The sequence below is a fragment of the Lepus europaeus genome, unplaced genomic scaffold (assembly GCF_033115175.1).
Source record: "Lepus europaeus isolate LE1 unplaced genomic scaffold, mLepTim1.pri SCAFFOLD_3_1, whole genome shotgun sequence".
NCBI classification, from domain to species: Eukaryota; Metazoa; Chordata; class Mammalia; order Lagomorpha; family Leporidae; genus Lepus; species Lepus europaeus.
In genome coordinates, this window is record NW_026909276.1 from 3,097,350 (window position 1) to 3,113,668 (window position 16,319).

Below are 16,319 nucleotides of genomic sequence, written 5' to 3' on the forward strand. Positions count from 1 at the left end.
GGTCCGATGCTGGGCTCTGCTCAGTCTCCCATCTACTCTATGATGGATGCTACCAACTTGGTACTTAGTGAATTTCTGCCAGATTGATTCACATACAACCCTCTTGTTTTTTAAAGATTTATTTATTTATTTGAAAGTCAGAGTTACAAAGCAGAGAGAGAGAGAGAGAGGTCTTCCATCTGATCGTTCACTCCCCAAATGACCACAACAGCCAGAGCTGGGTCAGAGCTGCGCCGATCTGAAGCCAGGAGCCAGGAGCTTCCTCCAGGTCTCCCACATGGGTACAGGGGCCCAAGGACTTGGGCCATCCTCTACTGCTTTCCCAGGCCATCGCAGAGAGCTGGATCAGAAAAGGAGCAGCCAAGACTAGGACCCATGCCCATATTGGATGCCGGCGCTTCAGGACAGGGCGTTAACCTGCTATGCCACAGCGCCGGCCCCACACATACAACCTTTTAAGGATTTATTTAGGTGTGTTCTCATGCGAAGGGAAGGAGTGTTGGGGATCCGGATTCTCAAGGTTGAGGCTTTTCAGCCCCAAAGGGGAAGAATCCACTTCCGCCGCTGCACCCGGCCCATGCCTGCCCTGCCTCCCTGCATGGGGCTGGCCCCACAGTGTCGCCTCTTCCTACAGTCTCCCTCCTCAGCTCTCCCCATGTGTTGCATGGTCGTCAGGCACTGGGGCTGGCAAGGAGCCCGCCAGAGGCCGGTCAGGCGGCACTGGCAGCATTTGGAAGCTTACATTAAATTTCTCCCAGTGGAACCCATGGCTTCTGGTCAAGACGCTAAAGTTGTGCTGAACTGCAGGCACAGCAAGGCCGAGAGGGCAAGGACAGCTTTCATCTAATGAATGGTCCTATATCTCAAACCACTTCTCAAACAAGTTCCATCCCAGCTTTGAGTCAGGTACCAACAACAAAGATTTCAGAGCTAAACCCTAATGCGAAAGTGTGGGGGACTCATGTTACATTTGGAAGCAAGTAGTGCAGCTGTCGGTTTGAGTGCTGCATGGGAGGAGACAGCCGGCCATGGTGCAGACTGCAGCCCACAGGGATTGGATGTCAATGGTGATGGTGACAAAAGTCGTGAGAATGCAGCATTACCAGATTTACCTGAGTCAAAACAGACATGAACACTTTGGCTATGGATCACACAGAATACAAATCTCTACCTGAAAATAGTGAAACAGGAGGAAATGAATCTCAACCAGAAAGCCAGGAAGATCCTGGAGAAGTACTTAAAAAATTAGAATTCTGTTTATCTAGGGAGACTGTTGCTAGTGCCACGTATCTTACATCACAGATGGACAGTGAGCAGTATGCTCTAATTACAATGGTAGCTACTCTTGACCATAACAAGAAACTCAGTACTAGTGTGGATTTGATTGTTGAAATGCTAAGATCTTTACCTTTAGTCCAGGTGGATGAGAAGGGAGAAAAAGTGAGGCCAAATCAAAATCGTTGCATAGTAATATTGTGAGAAATATCTGAATCTACCCCTGGGGAAGAAGTAGAAGCACTATTTAAAGGAAATAATTTACTGAAATTTATAAACTGTGAATTTGCCTATAATGATAATTGATTTTTTACATTTGAAACAGAAGCTGATGCACAACAAGCTTACAAATACCTGTGAAAAGTCAAAACTTTTCAAGGAAAACCAATTAAGGTGCAGCTAAAAGAAAGGCAATAGCTATAAACCCATTTTTGCAAAAGAATGAATTTAAATCTCTCGACAATGTCTATTCTCCCAAAAGCAATTTATACATTCAATGCAATACCAATCAAGATACCGAAGACATTCTTCTCAGATCTGGAAAAAATGATGCTGAAATTCATATGGAGACACAGGAGGCCTCGAATAGCCAAAGCAATCTTGTACAACAAAAATAAAGCTGGAGGCATCACAATACCAAATTTCAGGACATACTACAGGGCAGTTGTTATCAAAACAGCATGGTACTGGTACAGAAACAGACGGATAGACCAGTGGAACAGAATAGAAACAGCAGAAATCAATCCAAACATGTACAGCCAACTTGCATTTCATCAAAGATCCAAAACCAATCCCTGGAATAAGGATAGTCTATTCAATAAATGATGCTGGGAAAATTGGATTTCCACATGCAGAAGCATGAAGCAAGACCCCTACCTTTCACCTTACACAAAAATTCACTCAACATGGATTAAAGACTTAAATCTATGACCCAAAACCATCAAATTATTAGAGAGCATTGGAGAAACCCTGCAAGATATAGGTACAGGCAAAGACTTCTTGGAAAATACCCCAGAAGCACAGGCAGCCAAAGCCAAAATTAACATTTGGGATTGCATCAAATTGAGAAGTTTCTGTACTGCAAAAGAAACAGTCAGGAAAATGAATAGGCAACTGACAGAATGGGAAAAAATATTTGCAAACTATGCTACAGATAAAGGGTTGATAACCAGAATCTACAAAGAAATCAAGAAACTCCACAACAACAAAACAAACAACCCACTTAAGAGATGGGCCAAAGACCTCAACAGACATCTTTCCAAAGAGGAAATCCAAATGGCCAACAGACACATGAAAAAAGGTTCAAGATCACTAGCAATCAGAGAAATGCAAATCAAAACCACAATGAGGTTTCATCTCACCCCAGTTAGAATGGCCCACATTCAGAAATCTACCAACAATAGATGCTGGAGAGGATGTGGGGAAAAAGGGACAATAACCCACCGTTGGTAGAAATTCAAACTGGTTAAGCCACCATGGAAGTCAGTCTGGAGATTCCTCAGAAACCTGAATATAACCCTACCATTCAACCCAGCAATCCCACTCCTTGGAATTTACCCAAAGGAAATTAAATTGGCAAACAAAAAACCCATCTGCACATTAATGTTTAGTGCAGCCCAATTCACGATAGCTAAGACCTGGAACCAACCCAAATGCCCATCAACAGTAGACTGGATAAAGAAATAATGGGACATGTACTCCATAGAATACTATATAGCAGTCAAAAACAATGAAACCCGGTCATTTGCAACAAGATGGAGGAATCTGGAAAACATCATGCTGAGTGAATTAAGCCAGTCCCAAAGAGAAAAATATTTGTTTTCCCTGATTGGCAACAACTAACTGAGCACCAAAGCGAAAACCTGTTGAAGTGAAATGGACACTATAAGAAACAATGACCTGATCAGCTCTTGTCCTGACTCTAGATGTACAATGTAATACTTTATCCTTTTTAGTATTTTGTTGTTGTTGTTCTAGTACTAGTGGTTGAACTCTGTAATTAACACACAATTATTCTTAGGTGTTTAAATTTTAACTGAAAAGTGATCCCTGTTAAATATAAGAGTGGGAAAAAGAGATGGAGGAGATGTACAATTTGGGACATGCTTAATCGGACTTGCCCCAAATGGTGGAGTTAGAAACGTGCCAGGGGATTCCAATACAATCCCATCAAGGTGGCATGTACCAATGCCATCTCACTAGTCCAAGTGACCAATTTCAGTTCACAGTTGATCACTCTGATAGGTCTAAGAGTCAAAGGGATCACACAAACAAGACTAGTGTCTGCTAATACTAACTGATAGAATCATAAAGGGAAAAACGATCCAACATGGGAAGCAGGATACACAGCAGACTCATAGAATGGCAGATGTCCTAAATAGCACTCTGGCCTCAGAATCAGCCCTTAAGGCATTCGGATCTGGCTGAAGAGCCCATGAGAGTATTGTAGGCATGGAAAGCCAAGACACTCTGGCAAAAAAAAAAAAAAAAAAAAAAAAAAAAAAAAACCTAAATGAAAGATCTCTGCGAGTGAGATCCCAGTGGAAAGAATGGGGCCATCACAGAAGGAGGTACCTTTCTCTGAAGGGAGCAGAGAACTTCCATTTTGACTATGACCCTATCAGGATAAAATCAAAGTCGGCGTACCCTAAAGGCTTCCATAGCCTTGGCAACTCATGACTAGAGCCTAGGGAGATTATTGATGCCATAAACAAAAGTGTCAAATTGTTAAATCAAAAACAGGAGTCACTGTGTACTTATGTCTCATGTGGGATCTGTCCTTAATGTGTTGTCTAATGTGAAGTGAAGCTATAACTAGTACTGAAACAGTATTTTTACACTTTGTGTTTCTGTGTGGGTGCAAACTGATGAAATCGTTACTTAATATATACTGAATCGATCTTCTGTATATAAAGATAATTGAAAATGAAAAAAAAAACCTGGTGTTAAATTGGAAATTGCATACAAAATTAATCAATTTTTAAATTTTTTTTTTTTTTGACAGACAGAGTGGACAGTGAGAGAGAGACAGAGAGAAAGGTCTTCCTTTTGCCATTGGTTCACTCTCCAATGGCCGCTGCGGTAGCGTGCTGCGGCCGTTGCCCCGCGCTGATCCGATGGCAGGAGCCAGGTGCTTCTCCTGGTCTCCCATGGGGTGCAGGGCCCAAGCACTTGGGCCATCCTCCACTGCACTCCCTGGCCACAGCAGAGAGCTGGCCTAGAAGAGGGGCAACCGGGACAGGATTGGTGCCCCGACTGGGACTAGAACCTGGTGTGCTGGCACCGCAAGGTGGAGGATTAGCCTAATGAGCCGCGGCGCCAGCCTAAAATTAATCAATTTTTTAAAAAAATCATGTAGAATCTCTGTCTATAATGTGCTGTACACTGTTATTTAATGCTATAACTAGTACTCCAACAGTATTTTTTCACTTTGTGTTGCTATGTGGGGGCTAACTGTTGAAATCTTTACTTAATATATACTAAACTGATCTTATGTATATAAAGAGAATTGAAAATGAATCTTGATGTTAATGGAAGGGGAGAGGGAGCGGGAAAGGGGAGGGTTGTGGGTGTGAGGGAAGTTATGGGGAGGGAAGCCATTGTAACCCATAAGCTGTACTTTGGAAACTTACATTCATTAAATAAAAGTTAAAAAAAAAATAAATCTCTCGACATGAACCTTTATACACAGCAGTGTTACACATCATTTATTTACCTTCACTATACAGTCCCCAACAACAGTTTGCTCTGCACAGACTGACTGCCCCCCATTGTCAACAATGCATAACTATTTTTATCCACCCTTGGAAATTCTATTTCCAAATACTGGATTTATACATGAGTTTACGTCTCCAACCTTCAAGCCTGCAGCCTCTCCTCTGACTTCACTCAGACAGTATCCTCCCAGAAGCAGGAAAAATTCCTTGGGCTATAGGAAGAAAAGGGAGGAGAAGTTTAGAAGCAGCCAGACTCAGTCTCCAACACGACCAAAGCCTCCATCACAAACTTTGAATTAGGGCTGTCCAACTTCCCCCCATTGCCTGGAGCTGCAGGCAATTTGATGACAGGACTTGTTTGAAAACAGGCCATCTAGCTTGATAATAGGATTATCAAAGGAAAGGGGCCTCCATGCAGATGCAAGTAGGAACACTATTCCTGTAGTGGTCCCCAGAGAGCCCTCACTGCTGGCTTCTTGTGCTGTATCAGCAACATATGAATGATACCCCCCAGGCCATTTGCCTGAGGATCCCAAGGTGTAGAAAAGCAGAGGGAAACCCACATTGTGGACAGACTCTCTCTGTCCTTACTACAACTGCGTGTAAATCAGTGCAGGTGAATGGAGCTGCCACAGAACTGTGAAAGCCCAGTTACGTGGAGATTTGTCAGAGAACGAGTAAAGAGCACCTTCTTCCCCCACTGCAACCCCAAAAATAACAAAAGTCAAACCCCCGCAGTTGTAGGAAGGAGGAGAAGAAGCTCTCTGTGCCTGTGGAGAAATAGAGGGAGCCCCCGCCCTCAAGTCCACTCCCAGAGTCCCCAAAGACCAGGAGAAGCAGCCTGGGCACTGGCCCTCACCCCCAGCTGTTGGAAAGTGTCTTCACAGATGACAGAACACTGCCCCCAAGTCTCCTCAGTGAAAATCCTATGTCTGGGAGCGGTTGCATAGAGCTGTATTAGTCACAAGCGAAACACTCTTCCCACTCAGTATGAGAATGAGTCGCTGGTTAGGCACTCGCAGTGTCTGTGAGCCCCATGGAATGCTTGCAAGTTATTTTTTCTTCTGTGAGTCAGATTCTCCCCCTCTTGGAAAAAAATATAGTTTTCAGGATTTAATTAACCCTATTTTTGGTTGGTGCTTAACTGGAGGTGATGTGTAAGTCTGATTTTTTTCAGGATAGAAAATGCATTTATCCCAACAGATTGGTGTTTTCTATTAAGCCTCTGTGTGGTTCTGAATACAAGCTATATATAGTGATTTTTTCTAAATTAAGGGAACTATGCTACTTTATTTTTTAAATAATATTGATCTATAAGTGCGTATCTCAGATACTCCAGCAGATGGCGGCCTTGGCCTTGAGGTGGAAGGGGGTTGGCAGTGTCAGGTCTGACACACTGGCATGGGAGCTGTACTTTCATCTAACCTGTTAACAAGTGAGTCTAGCATTTAAAAATACATATAAATGTACATATAGGCCATTTTGGATCCAGTGGGCAGAAAGAACCTGCAGAGCGCACCCTAGAGAAACCTGGAAGCTTTGAGTTTTGACATCCTGCCAGCAAGTACCCAGCTTCTCCCCTCAATTACAAGCGGCTATTAACTAAAATCAATTCAAAACACGTGAATAGAACCTAAATGAAAATATACTTTGTTGGCCACTGACACGTTGCCAGGATGTTGTACCATGGAGTGGTTTTCATCCCTGTGAGCTGGCTGCTCTGGCTCTTGGCCTGCTGCACCTGCTCCATGCACATTTCTGTCCATGTTCTCCCACCCCAAGGTACTCTCTAGGAAGAGTCCTCATCTTAATTCCATGGGGATGGAAAGTGTCTTCACAGATGACAGAACACTGCCCCCAAGTCTCCTCAGTGAAAATCCTATGTCTGGGAGCGGTTGCATAGAGCTGTATTAGTCACAAGCGAAACACTCTTCCCACTCAGTATGAGAATGAGTCGCTGGTTAGGCACTTGCAGTGTCTGTGGAAACTCTTCTGGAACTAGTGATTCACTGTGGACCTGCGTGGATAGCGTGGGAGCCCAAGTTCGGGACACCAGCGGCAGACTCAACACACCAGCACTGGAATGCGAGGTGAGCCGAACCTCAATAGCCCGAGACTCCAGCGGGCAAGCGGAAAGGGAGACTAGAGGGAACGAGGCTTGAAACTCCGTGGGGAAAAGTTCACCAGGCTAACTAGAAGAGAGAGAGAAAAAAAGTGACCAATACAGAAACGAGTTTCTCTCTCTCTGCTCACCTCTCAAAGGCAAGCAAGACAAAGAGCAGGCGTGATTTTTTACATATGTCATAAGCAGGGCAACCTCAGGTCTGCACTGGCCCTGAAACTAGCAGAAAAACCTGACTCTGGGGGGGTGAAATAACAGGAGATTAGCATCTAACTTGACAACCCAGTGGGAGACTGCAGGAGAATTGGAGCCCACACTGAGGGCAGCAGAGATTCCCTGTGTGGTCCTTGGGAAAGAGCTTCCGATCTCTGGCTCCTGTGGGTATATCATTCACCTGCTAACTACCTACAATTCCACTCAGCTGTGCAAAATTACTTCCCTTTTGAATAAATAAAAAAAAGAATGAAAGAGAGATTTACCACGCCTAACCTGGGAGTGTCACCTTTGGCACACCCTCAACCCTGAGGAACCAAACAGAGCTCTCAGGCCACACTCATCTCAAGCCTCTAAGGCTCCATCAAAAGCACACAGTCCACTTAATCTAGAGCCACAGTGTAACAAGAAAAAACACCACAGTGAAGAAACCAAATATCTCCAACATGCCAAACAACAAACTCAAAAACCAAGGTAACAAGAACAAGGAAGACACTATGACACCCCCAAATGAAAAAGACACCCCAATTCAAGATTATGAAGATGAGAGATAGAAGAAATGCAAGAAGCACATCTCAAAAAATTGATAAGAACATTAAGAAGTTCTCAAAAACAAATTCTTGAACTACAGAAATCCTTAATGGACAAGATAGAAAATCTGTCACGCGAAAATGAAATATTAAGGAGGAATCAAAATGAAATGAAACAACTAGTAGAACAAGAAACTGTGATAGTGATGAGAAATCATAATGAAATGAAGAATTCAATAGATCAAATGACAAACACATTAGAGAGCCTTAAAAACAGAATGGGCGAAGCAGAAGAGAGAATATCGGATTTAGAAGACAGAGAACAGGAAAGGAAACAGGCAAACCAAAGACAAGAAGAGGAAATTAGAAATCTAAAAAATATTGTCGGGAATCTACAGGATACTATTAAAAAACCCAACATTCGGGTTCTAGGAGTTCCTGAAGACATGGAGAGGGAGAAAGGATTAGAAGGCCTTTTTAGTGAGATACTAGCAGAAAATTTCCCAGGTTTGGAGAAGGACAGAGGCATCTTAGTACAGGAAGCTTATTGAACCCCTAATAAACATGACCAAAAGAGATCCTCACCACGACATGTTGTAATCAAACTCACCACAGTGAAACATAAAGAAAAGATTCTAAAATGTGCAAGAGAGAAACGTCAGATTACTCTCAGAGGATCTCCAATTAGACTCACAGCAGACTTCTCATCAGAAACCCTACAAGCTAGAAGGGAAGGGCGAGACATAACCCAGGTACTAAGAGAGAAAAACTGCCAGCCCAGAATATTATATCCTGCAAAGCTCTCATTTGTGAATGAAGGTGAAATTAAGACTTTTCATAGCAAACAGAAATTGAAAGAATTTGTTGCCACTCGTCCTGCTCTGCAAAAGATGCTTAAAGATGTGTTACACACAGAAACACAGAAACATGGTCATCAATATGAAAGAAGGTAAAGGAAGGAAACCTCACAGCAAAAGATCACAGGAAGCTCAATTTCTCTTTGACATAGAATTAAAATCTGATTCTCTGTTAAAGCAATGTGTTAAAGTAATCTATTATGTTCTCTTGATGCCTGTTAAATTCTAATTGTTCAAAAACAGCTGAATTTTTATTAAGAGCTATGGGTTAATTAAATATGTGCTTATTTTCAAAGATTTGAATAATCACCTTGTAACAATGATCAAATTTGGTCTATATTATGTCATGATTTTAAGGAATCTTATTTCAACCAGATATTTTGGATTTTGAGCCTTCTTGGCATTCTTGACAGGCATTCAAAAAATCAAAGTTTCAAACAATCTGGACTCTAAAATTTCCAGTAAGTCTTGGACTTTGGTTTTTCCAGCTTGGGCCCAACTGAAAAAATCGAAGGACCTATGTCTCTCATAGAGACACCAACTAATCAGGCTATTTGGATTATATTAGAAGTACTGTCAAGATGTGACGTGGTACTAAATTTTAAGTTTCTATAATGGAAAATGCTATTAATACAAATGTTTGAGAATTAAAAAGTCTAATGATCTTGTGTTACTAGACATGATAGTTATCTTAATGAGAAAGCCCCAGAGGCCTAAAGGGTTAAATACTTGTAAAATCCTCCAGGTGCTTTCAAAAATACTGTGAAGTAAGCAAGTGCCTCTTGTTGGTTGATGAGCTTATAATTTTAAACATGGCAACTTAAAGTGTTTTGTCATCCACAGTTGTACCTGATTTGCTGCTCATAAAACTAAAGCATTGTTGGTTCTGTGTTTAGCTGTCCTCCTATAGGTTCCTATGGACTTTTTCCAGTCACTTCTATTGTATTCAGTACTTTGGGATGGCTCTGTAAACAGATGAAGCCAATAATGTATTAACAGTACCAACTGAGAGAAAGTATGGTTAACTGAGGTTACTAAAAACAAAAAGCAATTCAAATCAATTGGCAATCTACAAAAAGAGTTAACGATTTTAAAAGCTATTATTAAAATTGCTATATTGGTCTATTATGATATATCTGTGTACATATTGTATGTCCACATGGGGAAATTTTATTAAGAATTTTATTTTAATTGCCTTATAGATAAGATTGTCCATAAATTTAAGCTGCTAAAATTAATCAAAGATACATTTTAATTTGTGTGACCTGAGTCTCTATATCATATGTTTTATACTTGTTGGTAGAAAGAAACTAAAAACATTTTATATGGTTGTGCTTAAGTTTATTGGTTAAACAAACTACACCATGTTAGATATTTAAGAGGTGTTTTCAACTACATGATTCTTAAAATTTATAGAAGGCATTGGACCTTCTGGTAAATGTTTCCTTAAGTTGTTATCTAATGGTTGAAACTGTTTGCCAAATATTCATGTAATATTGCTATTGTCAGCAAGCGATCCAGGACTTACTCCCTCATTTCTCTATTCTAAGCCCAACTTGTTCTTTCATTTCTCTATTCTCCTCAAGGTAGGAAACTAACTCTATTATGAAGGAATCTGTAGGATGCACAATTTAATCTTTAGACCTTATAAAAGAGATGGCTAACATTTTTCTGTAATAGCATAGCCAAAATAAGAGCTTAAATTATAATCTCATAGCTAGATTTACTTTACCATCAGTGAAGTATACAGTAAGTAGAAAAAACCTCCCTTTCAGACCAAAGGGAAAGAAAGTCTTTAAGTGAGAATATAATTTTCCTCATGGGCATTGTCTACCTTAGAAAAACTACTACAGAACATGCCTGTGACTATAGACTTATAGTTCAGGCCACTGAAGATTAGAGATGGGACTTGGGCACTCCCTTGACTTGCATCCTCTGGTCTGCTTTAACACAAACCAGGAGGAAAAGAAAGCTAGGCATCAGAAGCAATGGGTGGCAGGCCTATTAATGGCTGATCTGTACAGTGATCTGCCCTCAGGGAGACCCAACAGGCCAGTCCACTGCAGTGGCTTTCAATGTGGTAAGCCTGGGCTTCAGCAGAAGTCAACTTGTGAAGAGCCCTGGCAGCTCTGCCAAGAGTTGGATCACTGGAAATGGACCTGCCCTGGAGTCAAAGGATGCCCAGGCCAGAGCCACAGATCTTACTGGCTCTAAGCTGAAAAGCCCTTCACTCAGCCCAACTTCCAAAGTGACCACTGCAGCTGAAGGGACGGCCAAGTAAGGTCAGCAACACTGCAGGCAGAACTGTAAATTTCCTGTTAGAGATGCCACTTGCCTTTACCTGGCCAGCTCTCCTCCCAGGCCAGCTAAGTAATGAAAGTCAACAGAGTGCCTTCCCCTAGGAGGTTCACACCTCCCTTAGGAGGTACCCCATGTGAAGAGATAGGTCTGGGCCTCTTAACTTACAAGGCCTAAAGCCCACCAGATTATTATCAAGCCCCTTCTGTCAGGTTCTATTTGCCTCTCAATCAGAAAACTTAATTGTAGCTTAGACAGCACTGTTCTTATCTCTTCTAATAATGACTCTGTCCTTTGTTCTAGACCCTGTCTAGCATACTTGGGCCTCATTCCTTTGTAATCATAACCTCTACTCTACCACCAATGGCTCTACTCCCAACCTGTGTATACTGATGGTCCTCTTCCCCACTTAATGCTGTATAATTGTTCAAACCTGGTTAATGCCACTCTTAGGATCATTGGTTACTATCCTCACCCTGTCTTTTATGACCTTGTCTAAATATAATCAGAGTTGGCGAACTTGGAAGGCTTCCATAGCCTTGGCAACTCATGACGAGAGCCTAGGGTGGTTACTGGCACCATAAACTGGAGTGTCAATTTGTTGTGTCAACAACAGGAGCCACTGTGCACTTGCTCCTCATGTGGGATCTCTGTCCTTAATGTGCTGTACATTGTGATTTAATGCTATAACTAGTACTCAAACAGTATGTTTCACTTTGTGTTTCTATGTGGGTGCAAACTGTTGAAATCTTTACTTAAAGTATACTAAATTGATCTTCTGTATATAAAGAGAATTGAAAATGAACCTTGATGTGAATGGAAGGGGAGAGGGAGCAGGAGAGGGAAGTAATGGAAGGGGGAAGCCATTGTAATCCATAAGCTGTACATTGGAAATTTATATTCATTAAATAAAAGTTAAAAAAAATTGTACTCATTAAATAAAAGTTTCTTTGGAAAAACAGTATATATTAATTACTGGAACTGGTATTGAGGAATGAAAAAGCAATGGCAGGGCAGGAGCAGATAAAAAGAATTTGCTGAGCAGTATTCCATTATGGTTAAATGAGAATTAGATATTTAAAAAATGGTCAAAGAGTTAAATCAGGTGCTGGTGCTGTGGCATAGCAGGCAAAGTCACTGCCTGCATGCTGGCATTCCATATGGGTGCTGGTTCAAATCCCTGCTGCTCCACTTCTGATCCAGCTCTCTACTATGGCCTGGGAAAGCAGCAGAGGATGGCCCAAGTCTTTGGGCCCCTGCACCCTTATGGGAGACCCAGAAGAAACTCGTGGCTCCTGGCTTCAGATCAGTGCTGCTCTGGCCATTGCAGCCAATTGTGAAGTGAACTAGCAGATGGAAGAAGACCTCTCTATTTCTCTCTGTGTAACTCTGACTTCCAAATAATAAACCTTATAAAAAAGGTTAAATCAAGGAAAGATCAGGCCAATTATCAGGATAGTATTAAAATGTATATGCATCAAATTATACTTGCCAATTTCAAAACATAAGGATAATTTGAAGTCCTATGCAACTACAAAAAAGGCAAAGACTACATGATCCTGAAAGGGAGAAGTTTCATTGGTCCAAGAAAATATGTCTATGTTGCTTTCCCAATGCATTGGGACATGCCACTATTTTCAATGCCTGCATCCCATATGAAACTGAGCATTTGAGTCCCATCTACACTCTTTTGGATCCAGCTCACTTTTGGTGTGCCTAAGAGGGAACAAATGATAGCTAAAATGTTTAACTTCCTACCACTGCCTATATGGGAGGCTTATTCGATTTCACTGCTTCTGGATGGTGCAGTCATTTGTGTAGTGAATCATTAAATGAAAGATCTCTCTCTCTTCCTCTCTCTTTCCTCCCTCCCTCCATCCTTCTCCCTCTTTTTCTTTCTCCCTTAGATTTTTAAATAATAAAAAGAAATGTGAACATGAACATTGTCAGGAGAATGTGGAGAAAAATCCTCAAGTTGGTGAGGTCACAATGAAAAGCCCATGTAAGATGGTCATAGGTTCATTATTTTAGCATTGGTAGACATTAGAATATTGATAATATACATGTGATAGCAATATTTTGAAACAAAAATAAAATAGTATTATAGCATATTTTGAATGCTCTGAATTAGGAGTAGTAACAATAGTAGCAATAAGTAGACATAACATAATAATTTAATATGAATTATTGATGAAAATTATATATAAACATAATATTAAAAAATTAAAAAACTCAGAAAAGATCATGCTCTCAACAAAGGATTCTTAAATATGGTATATAAGTGTCCAGGTATACATCCTGGACATTTTCAAAGTCAATGATCAAGTTAGAGTTTCATAAAAAACTTTAGACTGTAATAAACATATGAGTTTCATTGAATGAATCACTACAACAGACCTAGAAATGTCTGATCAACTCTTCATAAAAGATGTCAGGACAACACAAAGAATTTTCAATGAGTTCATTATTTCCCATGGGGGGGAAAAAAACACAATGGCCACATATTCATAGTGTTAGAGTTGGCACAAGCTGTGATATTGATGGTATAGGAAAGCAATAGTAATTAGTACAAGACAAAGGTAAAAAAGACTCACATTCTCATAGACAACATATAATGTGATCACTGTCAGTAGCATTGCATAATTTGGTAAGAGATATAGTAGAGTAAGTCCCAAAGGCTCCATTCTGGTCAAGCTCCCTACTAATGCACCTGGGAAAGAAGTGGAAGACAGCCTAAATGCTTGGGCTCCTGCACTCTTGTGGGCAACCCAGAAGATGATTTTGTTTTTTGGTTTTGGCCTGGTGTAGTTCTGACTATTGTGGCCATTTGGGGAGTGAGCTAGTAAGTTAGTGGATGGAATATTCTCTCTCTCTTTGGCTCTGCCTTTCAAATAAATAAATAAACAAACAAATAAATAAATTTTTAAAAAGAAACACAATTAAAATTTTATTTTATTTTTTTTAAAGATTTATTTATTTTCCTTGAAAGTCAGAGTTACACAGAGAGAAAAGGAGAGGCAGAGAGAGAGAGAGAGGTCTTCTATCCGATGGTTCACTCCCCAGATGGCTGCAATGACTGGAGCTGCGCCAATCCAAAGCCAGGAGCCAGAAGCTTCTTCCAGGTCTCCCACGTGGGTGCAGGGGCCCAAAAACTTGGGCCATCTTCTGCTATTCCAGGCCAAAGCAGAGAGCTGGATCAGAAGAGGAGCAGCCGGGACTCGAACCAGCACTCATATGGGATGCCAGTGCTTCAGGCCAGGACATTAACCCACTGCACCACAGAGCCGGCCCCTAAAATTTTATTTAAGAATATTATAAAGCTTTGGCATTTGCAATCAAGGAAAATCACTATTTAATTCAATAGATAGCTATAAAACTAAGGTAACTTTGTCCAGAATGACATTGTTGAATATGTCAAAACCAATGTTAAATTGAATCTCATCACAATCCAGATTCAGTGAAAGAAAAGAAACTTGAATGGGTGAAAGAATATATTGAACATGGACAGTACTGAAAAACTGCAATTGAAAATGGACAGGAAAGCTTAGAAATTTCCATTGAGTTGATAACCTCTCAATTAGCATAGTAAACAACAACCCAAACACTTGCTTACACTAGGCACTTATTATATACTCTGGTGACCATAATAAAATCATAGAAAAATAAATAACAAGTGATGTTATATCACCTTATAAATTGGGATTAGAGAAGAGTAGTTTGGAAGGAGTGATTACCAAGTGGCAAGTAAATACAAGGGGATTTTGTGAAAATAGTCCTTTAAAATTACATTTTAAACATGATTGCATATTACAGAATCTTAAATCAAGAGACAAAAATGTCATCTTATAGAAGAATATCTATGGAAAGATCTCCTCATGTAGAATGATACTATCAAAAATGTTAGCAGAAGTGATAAATTTGGAGTTCTCTAAAAACTCCCAAATGGCAAAATTATGTGATTTTTTTTTTTATCTGCAGCCTGAGAGAGGCCCACGGTCAGGACAGCAGGCCTGGCCGCACTGAGCTTGGTCTGCCTCTCGCCTGCCCCAGGGCATGCAAGAGCCAGCCCGGTGCTCCAAATGGGCCCCAAGTCCTACCTGGAGGCTGAGGCCAGCCTCTGGAGGCCTCAGGAACACCAATTATGTGATTCTGATACCATGAAGCTGTACATTGGTATTAGACCATGCAGAGATACTGGATATACAAAAGATTCCAAGGCAACTTAGAAGAATTTCAGGAAGCTGATAATCTTGCAATTAAAAAGCCAATGAATCCATTTACATATTCATGGTGCTAGGACCAGGATACACTAAGAAAGTGAAATATTTTATAGATGATAGCATTAAATCCAAAGGCAAAAGAAAACAGGAAATTAAATGCTATGACAACAATGATGTGATAACTTTGAGTGGATACATATTTTTGAAAAAACAATGATAGCCAAAAAAGTCTGAGCAAACACAGTGAATAATTATTAATGCTATGTATAAAAATCCTATAAAATTTCTCAGAAACTAAAATTCAGAAGGGATTAATCCTTTTCATATTGATTTTAAAGGAACACCAGCATCTAGAACTATATTATTGAAAACCTCAACATCAATGAAAAGTGCTGTCCCATAAAAATATATAAAGAGTAAAAAAAATCTTTGAAAGAGTAAGAATACCCTGACTCCAGATGGATTTGAGAAGTTTTGAAGATAAAAATTTTTTAGGTTACTTACAGAATTTTATGTGAATTGACAACACAATAGAACAGCCAACATGAAAAGAAAGCTGCATGTTCACAGTGCTAGCACTGGTACATACTATGATCTGATGCTGTAATTGGGCAATATTCATAAAATCAAATACAAATTAAAGATTAAAATCTTTCTCTTATTAGGGTATAATATATTTTCATAACTGTGACTAGAACTGTTAATAGAAATGTTAATAAAAGAAACATGTAGGGGCCAGTGCTGTCACATAGTAGGTAAAGCTACCACCTTCAGTGCTAACATCCCATATGGGCACTGGTTCATGTTCTGGCTGCTCCACTTCCAATACAGCTCTCTTCTATGAAAGAGAGAAGGTAGTACCTATCTATGTGGGGGACCTGGAGGAAGCTCCTGGCTCCAAGCTTCAGATTGGCCCAGCTCCAGCTATTGTGGCCATTTGGGGAGTTAGCCAGTGGATGGAGGACTTTCTCTTTCTCTCTCTCTCTCTCTCTCTCTGCCTCTCTGTAATGTTGCCTTTCAAATAAATATTTTTTTAAAAAAAAATAAGCATGCATATTAGCATTTATTGAAAAATAGTCCATTTAATT

General features: G+C 40.4%; 1 pseudogene; it reads left to right on the plus strand.

Annotated features, from left to right (window-relative positions):
• The first annotated feature begins 766 nt into the window (after positions 1–766).
• Positions 767–5,912, plus strand: LOC133755091 (la-related protein 4B-like; annotated as a pseudogene).
• Positions 5,913–16,319: the final 10,407 nt, after the last annotated feature.